Source organism: Equus przewalskii, chromosome 15 (genome assembly GCF_037783145.1).
Source record: "Equus przewalskii isolate Varuska chromosome 15, EquPr2, whole genome shotgun sequence".
Classification (NCBI taxonomy): domain Eukaryota; kingdom Metazoa; phylum Chordata; class Mammalia; order Perissodactyla; family Equidae; genus Equus; species Equus przewalskii.
Window position 1 is genome coordinate 66,810,369 of NC_091845.1, and position 21,915 is coordinate 66,832,283.

The following is a 21,915-nucleotide window of genomic DNA, read 5'->3' on the forward strand; positions in this document are numbered from 1 at the left end:
TGTGTTGAATGGAAGAGGGGAATTAAGAGGATTAGGGGTGGGCTGGAGTGTGTGTTTGAAATTTGCATTGATGTTCCCAGGCCTCTGCCCTCTGACACGTAAGGCAGTACGTTAGGCAACCAGAGAGAAGTTTCTTAGCATCCTGTGGCTGTCCACACCCAACTGCGTAAGCAGAGAGTTCCATTTCACATCCTTTCCCTTCCTTCATTTATTGGATTACACACATCATTGATGGTGGGAAGCAGAGTCGTTATAAAATACAATTTTAAAGGACAGGCATTTTCTCTCCTAGCAAAGATTACACTTTAATTTATTGGATTACATTCCTTTAATTTATTGGATTACACGTGGAGAAGAATCTCTCCTCTGAAGAGGTGTCTCCCACAGTGATACAACTAGAGCAAGTAGAATACTATTAATCCGAAAAGCATGGACAGAAAACTCACTAATTTTTTTTAGACTATTTACAAACTTAATGCCTTCCCCCAAACTCTAGAAATAGTTGAACATTCTGAACCCACTGTAAATTCTGTCAGTCGTGTGGAAGGAAAAACAAAATCCACTTGAGTCAAGTGCTGTAATTGATTTAGTCTTGATTTTGATTTTCAAGGCTTTGAGGATGTTTTTTTAAGTATGCCTTGCCCAACTGAATGCTTACTTTTATATATATATATATATATATATATATATATATATACACACACACACACACACACACACACATATATATGTAGTCGTTTTTTTGTTTTTGTTTTTGTTTTTGTTTTTGCTGAGGAAGAGTCACCCTGAACTAGCATCCATTGGCAATCTTCCTCTTTTTTTGTATGGGAACTGTGCCACAGCATGGCCACTGAGACACGAGTAGTGTAGGTCCATGCCTGGGAATTGAACCCAGGCCACCAAAATGGAGCACACCAAACTTAACCACTAGGCCATCAGGGCTGCTCCTTACTCATATTTTTATTGGGTCTAATTGGGAAAAGAGAGGTGGAGATTGGTTTCTCAAAAGGAGCAACATTAATTTTAAATGATTTCTTTAAAACAATGAAGGTGGAATAGAAAGCACCATATGTTTTTGCTGCTTTCGTAAAAATGAAAATTGAAGTAAGTCTGGCAAAGGAAATCAGATCTATCCTTTGGCCAACTATCATGGGAGGAATGACAACATACACCATGTTTTGAAAGGAGGGAGAGTACAGAGTGACTGCCTCTCTTTCTTTCTAAAAGTCGTTTTGCTGGGCGGACAAGGGTTCGGCTAGTGAGCTCACGAGCGACGGCTGTGAGGCGGGAGGCTGCGTGACTGAGATGGGCTCGTCTTTCCTGACAAGCAGAGTTCTTCATTTCTTCGTGGCTGATCAAGCTATGGGGCCCTTAGTCCCAGTCAACGTGCTCTAGAGTTCGCAGGAAAGATGGTATATACCTGTGCTAATGTCCAGGATTACCATGGTTTTTGTAAAGTGAAATTTTCTTGATATCTGCCTTTTTTGCATATTGGTTTCTTTAGCCAGTTGGCTGAGGATCAAGATCTGGTCAATCACAAGAGGAAATTGTTCTGGGAGCCACAGTGGTTTTAGGTTCCACTGACACATGGGACATGCATCATGACTGTAGCTCACCTTGATTGAGTGCTCACTGTGTGCTGGTCTTTATAAGTATCATTTCATCCACATAATCAGCCTGTGAAATAGCTACTATTTTTGTTCCTCTTTTAAAGGTGAGGAAACTGAGGCCCAGACATTGAATGATTTGTCAAGGTCTCACAGATGGCAAGTAGAGCTCTGACTTGTTCCCAGGCAGGCTGACTCCCATAGCTGTGTCTTACCCCTGAGGTGAAGCAGGCACTGTGCTCCTGCACCCGTGACGTTTGTGAACAAGCCCTTTATGAAAAAAAGTGGGGAGCGTGTCTTTGACTTTTAGATGGCGTAGTAGTCATTATTTCACCTTTCCTCCGTTTTACCGCTCAACAGTCTTCAAATAAATCTGAACTTCAGAAAGGAAACAAAATAAAACCGACTTACCGTGTGCCTTCCAGGTTACACAAGGCATTACTGGGCTCCCGTGTTTCTCTACTTAGATGCGTGCATTGGTCTTGATGTTTAGAGGGGAGAAGTCCACTTTGGTGAAGTCACAGGTGTATCCCTCGGTGTGATTCTGTTATAGGTGATGTCAGCACGGGACTTGCCATGAAGTCAGCACATGTTAAATGAACTTGACTCTAAATGTGAAGATGTCTTTTTTTTCCTGCTATGGAGCAGCACTTCTCAAACTTTGACGTGCCTGCTGTGAATCCCCTGGGGCTGTCGTTCAAGTGCAGTCTGATTCAGCAGGTCCGGCGTGGGGCCTGGGACTTTGCATTTCCAACATGTTCCCAGATGATGCCAAGGCTGCTGGTCCATAGACCACACTTAGAATAGCAAGTGAGTAGAGGACCTGGCTAATTCCTGTCTGGCTTCGTGCCTCACACTCACCAACACTCCTGGGGATGGCCATTTCACTCTTGGGGACAGTCTGAGTACTGGGATAGGTGAGAAAGAACATAGGGTTCCTGGTTGGAGGGCCTGTGTTCTAGGCTGCACTTGGCTATGAATAAGTGGTGTAGTTTGGAGGGCATATCAGTACATTTTTCTGGTACTAAATGATTTGCAAGGCCTGAATCAACTCTGCAGTATCTGATTGGATGAGGTGGGTGAGAAAGCTCCTCTTCAGGAATAAGAAGCCCCACTTTTGGGAATATCCATTACAAGCCAGCAGTGGAGCTGGTGTTCAATAGGAGTTCTTTCCTTCCACTGAGGACAGGCCCTGAGCGAATGAGCTTACTTTCCAGAAGAGGAAAATGGGTCAAGCTATTAAGAAGAATGAGACAGAGGTGTGCAGAAGGGTTTTCAAGAAAGAGAAGACGGCATTCTCCTTGGGTTTGAGTTCACTCTAGGCCAGAGTGCCTGGACCAACTGCCTGGGTGACTTTAAGGAGCATACCAGCTCCTTAATAAGCAGGTACAGAGAAAGAAATTACTTTGATAATTTTGTGCTGGGTCTTTGCAACTGCCCCCCATCCCAGTGTTTTCTTTAAAGGAAGTTTCAAAAACTTGGTAATTTACCAGGGATAGTAATGAGAATGGTAATTTGTCATTCTCATGGCAAAAATGACCAAGAGTATTTCCCCTACTTGCATTCCCCATTAGTATTGGGTATAGTAGGAAGCAGAGTCAGTCATTATACAATATAATTTTAAAGAACAGCATTTTCTCTCCTACCAAATGCACTAACCGTGTGTTTTTGCATCATGAGGAAAAGACCCCACACTATGAGAAACAAGCAAAACAACAGAACTTTTTCTGTATCAGTAGGGAGTTCAAGTAGTAGAATCGAAACAAAGGAAATCTCATGTGGTTAACTTTTAATATGGACAGTTAAAATGACATTTTTCACAAAGTCTGCCAAAGTTCTGACAGCTACAGATGCTGTTAAATGATTTAGCTCTCAAAGAGGAAGTAAATGCCTGGTTAATATTTTCTAAGTAGCCCACATTGAAAGGGCCGTGGATAAACTTTTTAGATTACTATCAATCCAAATCAGGTTCATTAGCAAGAATCATCATAGGATGAGGACTTGAAACTTGAATATCAACCTTAATGTGTTTGAAAGTGAACATAAAGTTTTTAGCAAGTAACTGGCCTTTGCGTTCTGCAGCAAGACCAGGAAAAAGAGCAGAACCATACAAGCTTGCATTCATTCACTCACTCATTCCTTCATCTGCAAACACTTACTGAGCTTCAACTCGTTATAAGATATTGTGCTAGGAGCTCTACTGGGTGGGAAGGTAGAGGGTGCAGATGCAAGGTTCACCTGGGAAGGGAGCCTGCCTTCCAGGGCCCTACAATTTAACTGAGAAAATGAGACGTGAGCCTTCTACCATGGGAGTTTGGAAAAAGAAGTCACTGCTCGCTGGAAAGGAAACCAAGGAAATGTTTCTGGAGAAAGGAGCTTTTAGCTGGGTGAGATTTCTTTTGAGCAAACATAGGAGTAATGCCTAGGATGTAGAAAGAGTTGAAGTCTCGTAATGAAATGTATTCTAGTGGAGGTTGGGTAATTTGAGAGCATCATTGACAGTCCAACTGAATTATTGAGTCATTCTCAAAGCTCAGCGCAGTGACATTCCTCTGGGCCCTCTACCATTTTGACAAACTTCACTTAAATCCATAAAAAATTACCTGATCTTTTCTTTTGAAAATTCCTGATAACTGCCATTTCATTTTAAGATGGCAAGCCAGAGCACACATCTAACCATACATCGTTCTTCATCCTAAGAGTGTTGAGTTTAGTCAAAGTCAGTTACTTTGAAAACTAACTCAAGAATGAGGAGCTGAATATGAGATATGTAGTGAATAAGTAGAAAGGGAGTTTGGGCTTCCTTCTCAGCTCTCGCTTCGGAACACCTAGTGATTTTTAACAGGCAATATGGTTGCATTCACTCTGAATTGTAAGTACGGTTAAGTTGTCCTTCAATTTTTTTCGGGCAGTTTTCCTTAGAATGAGTTGCCAAAGATCTCAAAACTTGATGGCTAAAAGAAGTCAGTTATTAAAATGTCACTTCTGATGTTTCATGAGTGTGGGTTTAATTCTAGGTCGTTTTATGGTTATAGACGTAAGTACAAAAATGTCTTGTGCTGCATTTTTCAGCTGTTGAATTGTCATTGTTCACACAGAGAGCTAGTTTAGGGTGTCAGTGATGTGTTTTTCATCACTAATGGGTTGAAGCCACTTGGATCCAGGTCTCCTGGAATAATGCCTTATATGGTACGGGGGACCATGACATTTGCGAATTCTGTCGACATTCATCAGGTGCCTTTTGGCCCACGGTCAGGGGGTGGGGCACACAGAGGAGCGGCAGCTAATGCAGGGGGTAGGATTCTGAAACCCTTGTGGAAGGTGGAAAATGAATATAATCAAAACCGCCCTTGAAAATCTCTTTGATTGCCCATGAAATGTAATACTGTAGCATCTCTCTACCTGACCGATGCACGTTTTCCTACAGGACTAAATCGGATTGGTGTTTCCAACAATGAGCCCCATGGGGAAGTCAGTAGGTGTGGGCTCAGAGCCAGTGTTCATTAGAATCACACCTAGGGTGGTGAGATGCTTGCACCTAGAGAGGCGTTCACAGGAACTGAAATTGAGGGAACAGGATCTCCACACCTCCCATCTCACATCCACTCCGGGGCACATCTGCCTTTTGAGTGCAATAACTGGCGCTGTTTTAAGTGGTAAACGTTCCTCTCTTTCAGTTAGATTTTTCTAAGATAACACGTGTGATGTAGCTTCTCTCTGCAAATATTACTCTGAAGAGCTCCCAGCTCTCAAGAAACTTATCTACTAGAGGGATGTAAAAAATATATGCAAACTACGTGCATGCTCAACTGAATCTCTGGGTCTGAGTTTCCACCTCTCACCTGGCATTTGTTAATGGGCGTGCTTTAGAAGAGGAGACGCTGCCGCCCCCATTTGCTCTTGGTCTGGAATAATGGGTAGACTTGAACAGGGAACAGCTGGTGGGGAGGGCCTCCCAGGCAGGGGGACTGGCCCAGACGAGGCCGGAACCTGGAAAGCAGAGCACGGATGATGTGGCGTGACTGGAGCACGTGGTCCAGAGGGAAATGAGGAGCACGGGGCCTGGATCAGGAGACCTCCGATGGCTGGGCCGAGTTTAAACTTTATCCTGAAGTCAGTGGGGAACCATTGCAATTTTTTAATTTTATTTTTAGAGGAATGACCATTAGAAGTGCTGAGTTTTTAAAAGCTTAAGAGAGGAAGAAAATGGAAGCTGATGGCGTTAGTTATGGTGGGAGATGATCGGTGACTAAAGCAGGCTGTAGTAAGCAGGCAAGGAAGAGAGAGATGTGAGATGTGTCTGACTGGAGGAAATAGTGGATCTAATGTTTAGCTGGAAAGGGACAGCATGAGGGAAGAGGACGCATCAAAATATGCGTGAGCTTTTGACTCTGAGTGGCCAAGAGGATTAACTGGAAGAGGGAGGGAGTGAGGATGGGGAAGGGGGTGTGTGTCTGCGTGGAGTTTTCCCGGAAGCTGACCCTGAGAGGAGGATTCACATGCATGTGGTTATTAAGGAAGTGTTCCCAGCAGGAATCAGTTAGGAGTGGGGATGTGGGACGGGGAAGGGGAGGGAGCAGGCTGATCCCGCATTGAGTCCACCTTGAGGCCAGGGAACTGGCTGTCATATGGAGCCATTTGCCATGAGCTGCCCCAGACACTTCCAGGTCTAGGACTTATCCAGGCAAAGCAGCTCCGGTAGCCAGAGAAGACGGTGACGCATGCAGAAGCTGGGGAGACACACAGAACTGGGAGGGGCATCAGAGGAGGGATCAGAGGGGATCTGGGTGGAGCACAGACAGCGTCTACCACAGGAGGAGCGTGAACAGCATCAGTTTGGTCTCATGGTGATTGTGGCAATTGCTGGTGGTAGGATGTCAACTGCGAGGTGTCCACTGGGCAGTCAGGAGCAAGGAGGGAAGTCTGAGCTGGGAGAGGCTGGGGGAAGCTGTGTGAGGCCGTGGTGAGCCCACTAGGACCAGCCTACTTCTGTGTTGCTGACTGAGCCCAGGCTGCTGTGGTCCTCATTTTCTATACCAGATGCCTCCAGTGATTCTTAGAAGAGATGCAGTGCTTGCCGAGAGCTGTGCTAAGTGGGTTGCTCTGTTCCAAATTGACCATATGCTTGGAGTCTGAGAAGTTTTTCCTCTCAGACCGCATCAGCAAGCTGTACTCCCAGCTACTTACAAGCAACACAGATTGCTGAATGAGTCAGCTCTGGCCGCCCAGTGTCAAGTGATGCAGAGAGAGACAATTCTTTAGGCTCCTTGCTGTTTTATTTCCAGGAAAGCAAATCCCAGAGTATGTTTAGCCTTTACCCCTTATTTCCTTTCCTGGGGCCGGGAATCTGAAATCCTGAAGACTGCTGTTTCTCTGACAGGGCTTGCAAACACAGATGCCTACAGAGGCCAGGCTCCTTGAGTGGAGACTCTTGGGTATGGTAGAGTCAATGCCTAAACCTGTCCCATTGTTGCTAAGTGTTGCCAGATCTTATGGTTTTTTTTTTTTTCCCAAGAAAAGGCAGACATCTGGATTTTTATGTGAAAACTTTTCTTTTTTAGATGTTGCCTCACTTTTTCAAAATAACACTGTGTATCCCCACCCCACTCCGCTGGCTGCCATCTTGCAACCTTTAGATATCAGTGTAATGCTTATTTCAGTGGCCTTAATCATCCGCCTTTGAGCTGCATCTTCCTCCTTTCACATAAAGCAATCATCAGACTTCTGAGTGTCTTGTTACTGTTTTTCTGTGTCTGGCCAGCTCCTCTCCCCCTTGCTAAATCTTCTTTCATCCTTGGATTCTCATTACTTACTTAGAGTGCCAGATGCTGAGTAGGTGTTACTCAATAGAATATTCCTGAATTGAGTGGAATAAAACTATACCCTGAAATTTGGCTACCCTCATTCACTAAAGGGCCATAAATTCATTGCAAGATAGATCTGTCTTTGGTTTACATATTTGTCAGTACCAAAAGTGCATCTTGATAATGCAGCCACACAGCATGGACCCCAAGTGATGGAACACTCCCCGCCCCCCGCCAGAAGTCACACCCAAATAACAGTGATTTGCCACAGGGCTATGTATATATGCAGGTTATTTTCATGCTTTTTTTTCTTTTTAAAAAACATCCAAAGGATGGCCTTCAAAAGAAAGGAAATCTTTGTGAACCATAAGTGGAGTACAAATGCATTACATTGCCTTTTTTATAGCCCACAAGATAACATGAACATTTTCTTTGGCATTTGAAAAGGGCAAATTTTGGAAAAGTACAAAATTGTATTGGAAGTAAAAAGAAAATTCTTATAAAAATTATAGTCAGAAGTGTCCTCTTTAGGTGGCCTTGTGTCTCTTCATGTCTAATTTCTACCAATTACTTTGACTCTTGGGAGAATTATAGGCCTTCTAGAAAGAGGTTTCATAATTAAACGAAATACACAGGGGGTGGCAGCGCCTACTGAGGTGTGCCCTAGAAAATGCTCACACACGAGGCTGGGCTTCAGCCCTGGAGCATGCTGATTGTTGGAATCACACGTAGGGAAGAAAAGGAACGTGGGGCCCAGCGGTGATTGACAGGTGTTACTGTGGTGGAGAAACCGCAGCAGCCGGTTTATTCCCAGAGAGCAGAAATTGAGGAAGGTGGATTCAAAGTTCTCTTCTTAAATCAGAGCAGGGAATAAGGTGTTGGTTTAGCATGGAGGTCGTTATTTTGGGTGCAGATAGAGGAAGGGCCCCCACTCTGTGCTCGAAGCTGCCCCTTGTTGCCAGCATGGTCTCATCTTCATCAGTTTTCTCAAGCTTTCCGAGGTGTTTGCAGAACTTGATGAGCTCTCCTGGGCTGCCACCTTACCCCGCAGAGCTGTCCAGCATCACCGAAGCCTATCTTAATGTATTCCTCCTATTTCCCATCTCTCTCTGGAGTGACACCCTTTTCTGGCGTGTTGAAGTTTCAGGATTCGCTGTTAATTATTGTGTTTGCACTTTCCAATCTAATATGCCGGTGTAAAGCCACATTCTCCTGGGGAAAGAGGGTTTTTTCCAGTCCGCACCCCTAAATGGCTTGCCTGGATACCCTTACTCTCTCCCTCCAAAGCGTCGGCCTTTATCCCAGTGGAGAGAGCAAGGGAGACGTGCATTGTTCACATGAAAGCTTATTTTCTCTCCTGTTTCATAGCTGTCCTTGATTGCCCGTGTCTTTCCCCGCGCTTTATTTTTTATTTATTTTTTGTCTCCTCTGAGAGAGAGAATTAGCATACTAGTGATTTCCAGTCTTTCCCAGAAGTCATTTGGAATGGCAGAGACAGCAAGCAGGTACCCAAAACACAGAAGTGCAAGCACTAAATTTCTTTGAAATTTCCTGTTGATCTTAAAACTTATGCAAATACTACAGTACCAAGAAATGTCTGTACTTGTTTTAAAATAAAATAAATAAAGGCCCCCTCTTCCCACACGTACACACAATCTTTAAATAAAAATGGATTCTCTAGGAAGATTTGTTCGGTGGCATTGCGTGTAGACTCTAGAGGTGCTTAGTATTTTGAGGGTCATGTGCATACAATGTAGGTAATTTAGTTGCAAAATAATTTTACTAAAGTGTTAGATTTTTATATGTATATGCCTATCCCATATTAAATTTAGGAACTCAGATTGTTTTTAAATATTCTTGGCAAAGTCTCTTTTGTCTTTCTCTTTTTTGTCAGTGAGAGGTAGCTTAGATGGTGTGTGTTTTTCAAGCTAAGAAAGATATGCTGGGTATCACCAGTGATGGGTCCTGGAAAAGACTAGTACTAATTGAATTTGCATTTTTAGCTATGAATGCAGCAGCAGGTGACAAAGAACTTTCAGATCCATATAAGTACATTATTAGTGATTTCAGTGTTCTTGAGATTTTGATATAAGGATTATCTCTATAATCTATCTAGCTGTTGTCTGTAATTTTTTAAATGGCTGAAAGATGGAACCATTTTACAAAGAGGTAAGTGCTATAAATATGATTTAGTGGAGTACATTTCATTTGCTTCCTATTCATCGACCATGAGTTGGAACTTAAAATGGCTACAAAGACTTTAAAAACCAAATTTGTAACTCGTATTCATACGACACCTGTTTTCTGAGGGTGTGAGAGCACTTTGCTTCATTCCTGTATGTGTTGTAATTTATTCTCACTATGTCCTTCTGATAGTTGTTTCTGTTGTTAATATTTGTTGAAAACATTATTGTGTGTTCAGCAGAGGTTTTAGACTCACTCTATTTTGTAGCTGAAAGGTACCATTATCTTCCCTTATCCCCCACCTCCCATTTTAGATCCTAGGAAAATTAGGCTGAAGAAGTTCGTAATGACTTCTCAGTACTGAAGTGTGGGGTGGGTGAGTGGGAGTGTGTGAGGTGTAAGTTCCATCTTGAGCCTCATGTCTCAGAATACTCCATCTTTCAGCTCTTGGGCCCTCGAGCTTATTGAAGGGTCCTCAGAGAATTCCCAGAATTCTCTGGGCTTTGCAGCATCCCCAGTCCTCATGGTAGGCTGTGGGACCAGAGGCCTGGTTGTCCCCAAACTGATTTCAGTACATAGAGCTGCCACTGCAAACCATTAGGGGCTCCCCAGATGGCTCCACTCAGCAGGCTGGCTGGATCGTGTCAGTTTCTGCACTAAATGTTTCCATGCAGATGATGGTTCTAAGGGCGTTAGTGGGATATTCTCCCTCTGCTCCCTAAAAACAAAATCAAAATGTATTTATTAGATGTCTCCTGTCTTCTGAGGTAGTAGCCTTTGTTAGAATGAGATGAGCACCATCCCTGCTCTAGGGGGATTTATAACATGTGTAACTTGTTGAAGTTTGCATTCTCAAACTTCTATAGTTGTAAGTCCCCCGAATTTGTGCTGTCATGTAGCCTGGATCTTACAGGCAGCCTGGATCTTACTGGAAAAAGAAGCCCACTTTTCTTGTGAAGAACATTGATACGTTTGTAGGCACTTCTTAATATGATTTATCATTTATGGTAATAGGCAGAATAGCTACCAGTTATTTGTTGCTGTGGCTGGCCTTGCTCATCGCTTCACGATATACATTATCTTTACTACTGAAAGCCATGATGAAGAAAACACGCCTCAGAGTGGTGACTTGTCCAGAGTCACACTGTTGATGAGTGGAGGAGCCAGGATTCTTATTGGGATCTGTCTTCTTCTAACACTGTTCCTCTTTAATTTTTTAACCATTAGGGTTGGGGTTAGGGTAGGATTTCTCAACCTACATAGTTTCTCAACTGTTGACATTTTGGCGTGCATAAGTCTTTGTGTGGAGAACTGTCCTGTGCATTGTAGGATATGTAGCAGCATCCTGGCATCTACCCACTAGATGCTGGTAGCAAACACCCCCTCTTCCCACCCCTTCAGGTATGGCAATCAAAAATGTCTCCAGGCGTGACCCACTGTCCCCTGACAGGCAAAACTGCCCCAAGTTGAGAACCACTGGGTTGGAGTTAGGGTGTGAGGTAGGGGTCTAACTTTATTTTCTTCCAGACAACTGCCTTTGCCAACAGCACTTATTACATTAACATAACTTTTGTCACTGAATGAAATGCTACCTTTATTGTAGTTTGGATTTCTATAGAGAGAGAGAAATCTATTCCTGTTTCTTTATTGTTCCTTTGATCTGTTTATTGAGTTTTGTGCCAATACCATGCTATTTTGATTACAGTGAATTTGTGGTATATATTAATATCTAGTAGGGCACCATTCTTCTTTTTCAGAATCTTGGCAACTTTCTCACATTGATTTTTCTAAATAAAGTCTAAAGTGATTTTCTCCAGTTCCCAATAAACCCTGTTGAAATTGTAATTGCATTTACATACTAATTTAAGAAGAATTTCCACCATTTGTTTTTAAGAACATGGAATTCATTATTAATGTTGGAAGTAAATTTGTGTTGTAGAACTTTGAGATCATTCTTAAAATTCTGTGTACAATCTAGACCAGTGGTTACCAAAATGGGGTAAACATACCCATGTTGGAGGAGAACTGGGGCTTCTATGTGTATTTATGTATATTGAAAAATTAGGAGAGAAATTCTGTGTTACTGGTAGTTAACGTTCAGGATGAAGGTGGTGCCCTGGCTGGGTGCAGATGTCAGGGGTCGCCTGTCTATACAGAGCAGGAGGGCTCCTGAGGGAGGCCGGGTTCAGAGGAACACTTTCCGTTGAGAACTCAGTGAAGTGGATTTGTGGATTATTTTTTGTAGTTTTAACTAAATTAACCCTCGTGAAATATACACTTGACAAAAAATTGCTATAAAGTGATTGCAGATTGAGGAGAATACCAGTAACGTAAATGTAAAAAAAAAATGGGTATGTTTACCCCACCTTGGTAACCATTGGTCTAGATTATACACAGAATTTCTTCTTTCTCTCTCCTTTTCTCTCTTTTTCTCTCTCTCTCCCTCTCTCTCACATACACACATACACACGCACACACACACAGAAATGGCCGCGCTGACTATCTCTCACTGTTCAGAAGAGTTTTGTTAGTGAGATAGAAGCACCGCTCCTCACCTATGCAGATCTGACAGATGGCGGCCAAGGAAATTTGGACTCATCGACGAAATGTTTTGAAATGTGGATTTACCTCCGCCATTGTTAACAGTGAATCTTGTTTCAAGTGTATATTGTGGCTTGAAATATTGGTTATTAATAATATAAACTTTATTGTGATTATAATTTTAAAATATTGCTTATTTCACCTGTTTCTTATTTTTTAAAATTTCTGTTTTGTAACGTATGTAAGATGCTGATACCGTAGTACTCAGGAATCTTTTACTGACAGGGATGTGATCAAGAAGTTTGGAGACCACTGATCCACGAAGCTTCCGGGTTACGCTGATGGTTCCTGAAGCACTTACAGTCTTGCTACTCAAGGCGTGGTCCAGGCACCCGTAGCATTGACATCACCTGGGAGCTCCTTAGAAATGCAGATTCCCACGCCCCACCTAGACCTGCTGAATTAGTATCTTCATTTTAACAAGATCCCAGGCGTGTACATTGAAGTTTGAGAAAAGAGTTAAGCTGTGCTTTCCTATTAGGTAGCTACACGTAGCAGTTTAAATTTAAATTAATTAAAATTAAATAAAATTTAAAATTCAGTTCCTTCGTTGCACTAGCCACACTTTAGGTACTTGGTAGTAACATGTGGGTAGAGGCTACTGTATTGGGCAGTGCAGATATAGAACATTTCCATCACCTCAGTTAGTTAGAGGATGTAGGTAGGAAGATCTAGAAGGAAAGGAAACAATAAGCAACCTTTAATTTGGAAGATGTGCATGAAACATGCATAGAAGAGACTTCTGCCACTCAACTGGACATGGCCCATGAGAGAGTCTCATGAAGAGCATTCATGTGTGTAGCTATTATTGTTATTTTTGTTTGCAGATAATATGACTAGTAAATATCAGGAAGACCTGCTTTTTTATTCAGCGTTATGTTTGTGATAAAATATGATTGTGCATTTTTACTAATGTTAGTGTTTCCCACACCTTTCAAAGTAAGTGAGGAGCCAAGCAGGATTCCAGAGAAAGCAGGACTCTGCCCCGAATCCCATTCCTCGTGGTGGTTCTCCTCTTTTCTGTAGTCCAGGTTGGTGGGATGGAAATTCTTTGACGGCTACATTATACAGGGATCACTGGGGTAAACTTTGTTTTAAGGTTAATGGTGAACTCCCTGTGTTGCGCAGTAGCTGATGGGTTATCTACCAGTGAGCTGGCTCTAACTGTAAACAGCAAGACAGGATGTGGCAAGACTTCTCTAGAATAAATAGTGGTATTGGGTAGTTAGATGCCCATGGTGACTTGCCCCCCGCTGGCAGTACATAGCTCCCTAAGGGAGCGTGTGATTAGGGTGTCGTTTGCACATCTCCCATCATTTCCGGCATGTTCCCGGTGATACCAAACCCTTATCAACAGATGTGGTGAGTGTCTGTTGCTGAAAGAGGAAGGCAAAAATCAGAAAAAAGGGCAGTGACCCCTCTAGAGGTTAGTTTTCTCCTTCTTTCTATATCCTACTTCACAACTCCCCTGCTGGACTCTGTAGAAAGTGCTTTATTTAAAGATTCACCGGGATTTGTTTTCTTGGCAGATTTTTCCCTTAAGCATTTCTTAAGCTTCACTCTTAGGGGAAACTTTTGACTCAAGCAACCTTATTTTTTTTTTCTTTTTTTGTAGATTTGGTTCATTTTGCAAAGAGGAGGCCATAAAAGTTGTTGGAAATCTTTTCCCCGTTGTCCTGAGAGCATCTTTGGGAAGCAGCAGCGTATTCCCCCCACCCCCAACCACCACCAGTTTCAGAGACAAGAAATACCTAAAATCTCTCCCCTGTCCATCCACTCCCTCTATAAAAAGCTCAGCTCTCATTTCTGCTCTCCTAAAATATTCTTCCCCTCTTCCTACATCACACACAATGCTCTTGCTTATTTAATCTTCCTAAAATCTGTATTTTAGTATCTTCTTTTATCTAAGACCATCCATGACTCCCTTTTACCTCACAATGAAGTCTAGTCCCATCCTGTAGCAACGTGCTCCCATCCTTTCTTTCCAACCTCGTTTCTCACTTTTCTGCTCTAGCCGCTGCACGGCACTCAAGTACGGATTCCTTCTAACAGCAGATTGGTCCAGATATTTGTTAGGCTCGTGTTTATTGATGTAGCTGAACTGTAATAAGCAACCCTCACTTTCATGTAACTTTTGCCAAACTGCCCTGTTTATTATTTCCATCATAGAGTCATGCTTTTTTACATCTAGATCCTTCCTCATTTCTGTTGTCGGTGCCTGGAATGTCCTTTTTTATTCGTTGTCCCATGACTAATTTCCACATGGCTTCAAAGACTCAGCTTATGTGCTCCTTGCTTGTTAAAAATTTCCCTGATCCCTGACAATGGAAATAACTGAACTCTCATTGCACTTTTGTTTACATATAGTTTATCTTTCCTTAGACGATAAGTTTCTTAAGGGGGGGATCTAGCTCAATGCCTTATATGTGGTCAGTGGCCAAGAAGATGATGAATAGATAAGTGAGTAAATAGATTTTTTATTGTCATTAGTTTTGCATAAGCTGATGAAACTAGAAAAAGCCTTCTTTTTCTTTCATTGACAAATCTTTTTTCAGATCTGTAGCTCATTTCCCTCCCTACTACTCCTTAAGAAAAAAAAAAAAGCCATTCTCATCATTCTGCTTGAGCCTGGTGTTGCCTTGGGGGAAATATCTTAAAATTCCTTCCTGTTTCCCAGAGATAGAGAATTTGTTTCTGTCAACTGACATTTAATAATTTTTTTTTCCAGTTGGAGAAGTGCCTAGTGATCTAAGTTTGTGTTTGTCACCAGTTCTTTCTGATTATTCCTAAATGAAGCAAAAATAGCCGTATTGAACTGCACGTTCCCTCTCCTTTCTTTTCGTAACTCAAGTTCAAACTATGCTTCGTGTCCTGGGAGAAAGAAGATGCTGTTTAAACTCATGGGCTTTGAAGCTATCTAAGGGATTTATGAGTTGAAATGAGATCTGTTACATGTTTGTTATTTAAAAGTAGTGTTATGATAGTTTTTATCCACATGTTTATTATTTAAAAGTATAGTTTATAATAGTTTTTTAACAGCATTTGTTTTTCAGTAGCCTCATTTCAGATCTACCCATGAGACGAGAATGGGTATTCAACTGACTGCTTGGCATTTCGTCAGAATAATTTGAGGATTAACCCTCTTGCCTGCGACCATTTTGGATATTTACAGCAGTCCTAAGCATTACAGTCTTTGCTTGCAAACATGTGTTTTTAATGGCTTAGAAAAGGGTTATGTCCCGGCCACCGTGAGAGCAGACAGGCTGTGTAAATGTCCCGGCCGTGCCCGTGGTCTGGATAGATCGCAGGAGGGAAAATCTGCTGAGTCGTTACAAGGAATGAAATATCCGGGTTGGGTTTATGGGTTAGTTATTCTGATTATGATACAATTAGATAATCTGTTCTCTCTTATCTCTTCCCTGGCCTCCAGCCTTCTGTGACTCACATTGCAGCTTTGTGTATACAACCCAGAAGTCGGAGACTGGTGCCCGAGAGGTCAAATTCAATCCCAAACATGTTGGCCTACAAAACATGTAAAAACATTGTTTGGAGCCAAAATTTGGCAGTTATGGTCAACATAACAACTCTGTATAATGACTTCTTTTAAAAAGTTAGCAGATTTGGCAACCCTGGCCTGGAATTCCTAGTAATGATTGGGATATAAATGACGCAATTTACCATGGTTTCCAGTGTTCCCATTGTCACCCCAATACCTTAGTGACACGGCGCTTGCCATTCAACATCACTCCTGCGCTCTGGCTTTCTCATGGTGGGGACAAGTTACTCTACAGCCACATTGCTCTCAGCAACGGGACTGTGTAAGCATGTCTGACAGGACTCTGTGTTGGAGAAAGCATATTTCTTGGTGCACATGAAGACGATTCCTCTACCTTTTATATGAGAACACAGTGTCTAGAGTATGTATTTTGGTCAAAAAAAATCCTCTTTCAATCCTTATTTGTGGACCTTCAAGTTTGCAGCCCTTGGTTTGACCTTCTGACCCTCCAGCTGCCTGGGGAATGACCACACAACCCTTGGCAGAAGTGATAGTTGTAATGAGTAAGGATCTCTGGGTACGGCTGTGAGTTTATGCAAAGTTTTTATTACAGTCGATGTTTGTGTATGAATAATGAGGTCAATGTGACACAGAATAGGTGGTCTTTGGTTATGGTCTTAAACAATTCTGACATCCGTGGCCAGTTGTGTTGACATCCGAGGTACTTCAGCACGTGGGCTCTTTGCCCTCCTGTGATAGGAAAGATTTGTGCACAGATGCTCGGCGTCTAAATCTGCTGTTATGTGTTTGTTTGACAAGCATTCATTTAAATTTTTCTACTTGTTCACATTCAGTTTTGGCGCAAGTCCCATTTATAAGGTGTCAAAGAAGTGAGGACTGCTTGGTGTGATGGAAAAGTTCTGGAAATGGATAGTGGTGAATGTTATGGATATACTTAATGACACTGAATGTACACTTAGAAATGGTTAAAGCAATAAATGTTATGTTATGTATATTTTACCACAATAAAAAATGCAAATAACTTGGAAGAACTTTTGAGTTTTTTTGACCAAAAGAGGCATAGATAGAGAAAGGTCCCCGTTCTTGTGTTTCTTTTTTCTCTCATCCTTCCCCTTGGAGGTTGGTCTATTTTGAGGGTATAGGAATCTAGCTGACTGGTCTCTGCAAGTCGTTCTTCCTGTTTTCTCTTTTCTGTAGGCTTGTTCAGTTATCGCTCAAGGACAATCAGAGTGGCAGTTATACCCCACCTCGGCAGCGCTTCTCCACTCTGACTGCACGTTAGAGTCAGCTGGGAGGTTCCAGAGTCCCTCTGCCCAGGCCATACCTCATACCAATTAAGGCAAACTCTGCGAGAGGTTCCCAGGTGATTCCGAGGTGGACTGCAGCCAGGGCTGAGAAGGCCTACCCTGTGGGAAACCCTGCCTGATTCACAAAGCCCGAGGTTTGCGTGTGCGCTTGTTCCCGTGCCTACAGTTGGGGCACATCAAAGGAGATTATTCTTTTCTCCCCAGACCCAGTTATTTCAGTCACTGCCTCATGTGACTTGAGGGGGTCTCTTTCTTTCTTTTTTTAAAATAAATATTGTTTGGGGATAATTTTAGATTTAACAGAAAAGTTACAAAGAAAATGCAAAGAATTTCAATATACCCTTCACCGAGTTTCCACCATCATTAATATTTTATGTTACCATGGTACGTTTGTCAAAACTAAGAAATTGACGTGGGTACATTACTATTGACTAAATTGTGGATTTTGTTTGGATTTCATCAATTTTTACATTAATGTCCTCTTTCAGTTCTGAGACCCAAAACAAGGTACCACACTGCACTAATTGTCACGTTATGATAGTTTTAAAAAAAAAAAAAAAAAAGATTGGCACCTGAGCTAACGTCTGTTGCCAGTCTTCTTCTTTTTTTTTTTTCTTCTTCTCCCCAAAGCCCCCCGGTACATAGTTGTATATTCTAGTTGCGAGTGCCTCTGGTTGTGGCACGTGGGATGCCGCCTCAGCATGGCTTGATGAGCGGTGCCATGTCCGTGCCAAGGATCGGAACCAGCGAAACCCTGGGCCGCCTAAGCAGAGCGCGCGAACTCAACCGCTCAGCCACGGGGCCAGCCCCTGTGATGGCTTTTTGTGAAACTTAGCTGGGCTGGGATGTCTTAGGCGGCTTCTCCAGCTTTAAGCAGTCAGGACCACTGTGTTTACGTGTCTTGTTAAGCATACATGGCTGCAAGCTGAGAATTTGAATTCATTGTGTCTTTTCATTCTTGGCTTTCAGGACATCACATCTCTGCTCAGTAATATCCTTTTATCTCCTCTTCCTTTCAAAAAATCCCTTTGGAATGGCTGGAAGTAAACTCCTTCCAACTCTCCAATGCTGTCGACAAGGAGGGACCACGGATGTGAGATGGGTCAGAGCTCTTTTTAGTTAATTTTCCCCCAGCCTGTTTCTGAGAAATGACCCAGCAGCACGAAGATGGCTAAGCTGTTCAGAACCCAAACTGACAGAATAATTTGACAGTCGGCCCATTTCACAGGATGCTCATATATGAAATGTAAACAGATTTCTTCACGCCTGTTCCTGTAACAATGGATTAAGCCCAGTTCCCTCTGTGGATTTCAAGAGAATAAGTAAATTGTAGAGAAGTTTCCCAAATTTGTCAACTGGACTCACTGGCAGGGTGCTCATACTCTCTCCCTCGACATGCTTCCTTGATTTGACTTCCAGGACAGCACGTGCTCTTCGGTTTCTTTCTTCCTTTGCTGTTTTCTCCTCAAACTCTGTGGTGGAGGGTCCCAAAGCTCAGTCCTTGACTCTTCTCTCTACCTTAATTGAGATCTCATCCAGTCTCCTGCTTTAAATAGCACCTGGCAGCTGATGACTCCCCAGTTTACATCTCCAGACCCCTCTCTTGAAGTCCAGACTCAAATATGTATTAAACTGTCTAACAAACATCTCTGCTTGATGTCTGCTGGATATGTCAAATTCAGCACTTCTGAAACCAAATTATTGATCTTCCCCCCAAGCCTGTGCCACCCACAATCTTCACCATCATGGTTGTGGCAACTTATCCGTTCTCCCAGCTAGTGGGGCAAAAATCCTCAGGGTCATCCTCATGTGCTTTCTTTCTTCCCCACCCCACGACCTGTCCATAAGGAAGTCTTGAAGGTTCTACCTTGAAAATATACCCAGAATCCAGCGCTTCTCCCTGCTGCTCCTGCGCTGCCACCAACCCTCTTTGAGTCACCATCATCTCCCGCCTGGACACTGAGTTAGTGTCTTAGCTGCCCCCTACAGCCACAAGGATCCTTTTAAAATAAATCAGATCGTGTCACTTCTCTGTTCCACACCCTGCAAGGACTTCCCCTGTCACTCTGAGTAAAAGCCACAGTCATCACTGTGGCCTGCAGGTCTCCATTATCTGGCTCCCCATTGGCTCTCTGACCTGGTCTCCTCTTCCTCCTCTGTCTTTGTTCTCTGAGCTCCAACCACAAGACCTCTGCATGATCTCAGCTTAAGGCCTTTGCAATGGCTCTTCCCTCTGCCTCGAAGCTCTTGTCCTGGATATCAGTATGGCCAACTCCCTCCCCTCCTATCCATCTTTATTCCAGATGTCACCTTCTCAGTGAGGCCACCCTGACCCCTCTCTTTAAATTTCAGCTCCCCCTGCACACTCCTGATTCTCCTCACCTTGCTCTGTTTCCTTTTTCTTTACACTTACCACCGTTGAAAATTCTCTATTATGTGCTCATGTATGTTTACTGTCTATTGCCTGTCGCCCTCCACTAGATTGTGAATGCCATGAGGGCAGACATTTGGTCTCTTCTGTCCATTGAGGTGTGCTGAAGAAGAGTGTTTGGTGCATAGTAGTAGTGTGGTCAGTATTTATGGAATGAATAGTTGTGAACAGAAGAGTGCTGAGGAGGCAAAGTAGAGAAGGCAGGAACAGATGATGGCAGCAGGTCAGCAGCAGCTGGTATTTGTTGAGCCTGGACCTCTTGCCACGCCCCGTGAGAAGGGCTTTACGTGCTTTTGTCTTACTTAATCCTCACAATGATGCTAAGAGATGGCTACTCATAATATTCTCATTTGACAGCGAAAGAAACTGAGGGACAGAAAGTTTAAATAAATTGTCCAAAGGCACACCACTGGTAAATGACCCACCTCTAGTTAGCTTTAGGACTTGTAGCCTCAGACTAATAAATCTAGAGGAAATTATGGAGTAGGGGGTGGAGGGAGATGGGGAAGTGTATTTCATTGTTAGCAATACTCTTCTCAGAGCACCCTTGTTTAACCTCAGAGTATGCGGTGTTCATTTCCAGATAAGGGAGGCTTTTGCTGGTGGTTAATCCTGCGTCTCCAGAAATGCATTCTGTGCCCCTCTCTTTTCTTATTGTTTAAACCCAGATGTCTCTGTCCTTGTCAGAAGTGGAAGCCATCTGGGCTTTAGTCCAGGGAAAGTTTGGTGGTTTCCCATATGCTTTTCCAGGATGACACAAAGACGTGGCCGATGGGGAAACATAAATGGTGTTTCCCCTCCCCCATTGGAGAGTGGCAAATGCCTGTTTCGCCAAGAGTTTCGGTGTAATGGCTTTTTTTCTTCAGCACTTGATCAACTGTAGAATATCTCTTCCCACATGCTGCGATCCCTGGGAGGGATAGGCCACAGCCTTTTGGGGCCACTTTTAGGGGATGTCTGCTTCTCTGTGCCAGGGTGGTCCTTGCCCTCAGAGACAGAGGATACCCATCACCTGTCGACTGCTGTCAGGTGTCTGAGTGGATCTTGTGAGCCTGTTCTGAGCCTGAAGCTACCATGTCTCCCTCCTCAGCAACTGTATTAGTTTTCTGCACTCTGTAATCAGTTACCACAAACTTAGTGACTCAAAACAACATACATCTGTTATCCCACAGTTTCTGTTGCTCACTTGGATTCTCTGCTTCCGTCTCATCAGGCTGCATTGTAGGTGTTGGCTGGGTCTCTGGTCTCCTCAGAGGCTCCATCTGCTTCCATCAGAGGAAAGATCGGCTTCCACGCTCCCTTGGGTTGTCAGCAGAATTCATCTCCTTGCACTTATAGGACTGAGGTTCCCGTTTCTTGCTGACTGTTGGCCAGGGGCTGCCCACAGTTCCTGGCCACGTGGCACTCTCACAACATGGCAGCTTACTTCTTCAAAGCCATCAGGGGAGTCTCTAGCTCCAGTCTGCTAAGAGGGAGTCTTCCAGGGTGACGTAATCACGGGGGCTGACATCCCATCCCCTTTGTCATGTTCTGTTGATTAGAAGCAAGTCACAGGTCCTACTCCCACTCAAGGGGAGGGATTGTACAAAGGTGTGAGCACCAGGAGGTGGGATCATGGGGGGGCCCCCTTAGGGTGTGTTCACCGTGGGAACCACGTGTACTCCCACCCCTAGTGCTGAGGAGCCCAGATACTCCCTCTGGCCGCCCTATAACCAGCCTTTGCTTGTGGATTTGATGCTGACTTTCATGGGGTCGTTGGCAGGGGGAGGGTTTCTGCGTGACCTTGCCCTCCACCCAGCTCGGGCCCAGCACCTCACAGAGTGCTGACTTCAAGGCTCAGGCAGCCAGCCTCTGGCCTCAGAGGAATCAGGGTTTTGCCACCTCCTCTCCCCTTCAGCTGTTCTTCATTGTTGTAGTCCTTTCATTTCAAATTGTGGCGGTCATTCCTAAAGGCAAGGGAAGACCTGTTAGTTGCTCATCCCCTCCCCCAATATACTCTGGATTTGCTTTTCCAAGCAGCCGGAGGCAGAGATGTGATTTTTCGTATGTCATCTAGAAAATTTGTAATACCTCTTTCGGTTGATCTTTTGTGTTCCGTTTCGTTCAGATGTAACTGAGTTAATTATCTGATGAGGTGAAGTTCTTCTTACAGAACTTCTTGTTCCAGAACCAAAGACGGTACTTATTAGATCCTGTAGTAAAAACCCCTTATGCATCTGGGCTGTGAGTTGCTCAAAGACGGTCTCTTCTTCCCGCCATTCATTTTATGGGTGTTTTACTGAGTGACTACAGTGTTGACTTATTTAAAATGCTTACCATTTTCAACCTCCTTTCTGAAACTCTCCATGGGTATTTATGAATAGCCTTCTACAGTCTGCATTAGTCTCCGGGTGACAGAGCAGCCGAGATTCCACATCTTGGAACTCTCCTCCTCCCGTGCCTAGCTTTGTTGTTCGAGGTCCCA

At 43.4% G+C, this 21,915-nt stretch overlaps 1 protein-coding gene across 6 annotated transcripts in view; it reads left to right on the plus strand.

The window, feature by feature from the left end:
* RFTN1 (raftlin, lipid raft linker 1) overlaps positions 1-21,915 on the plus strand; it is a 198,161-nt gene that overhangs the window by 87,004 nt on the left and 89,242 nt on the right. The gene's annotated exons all lie outside the window — the stretch shown is intronic.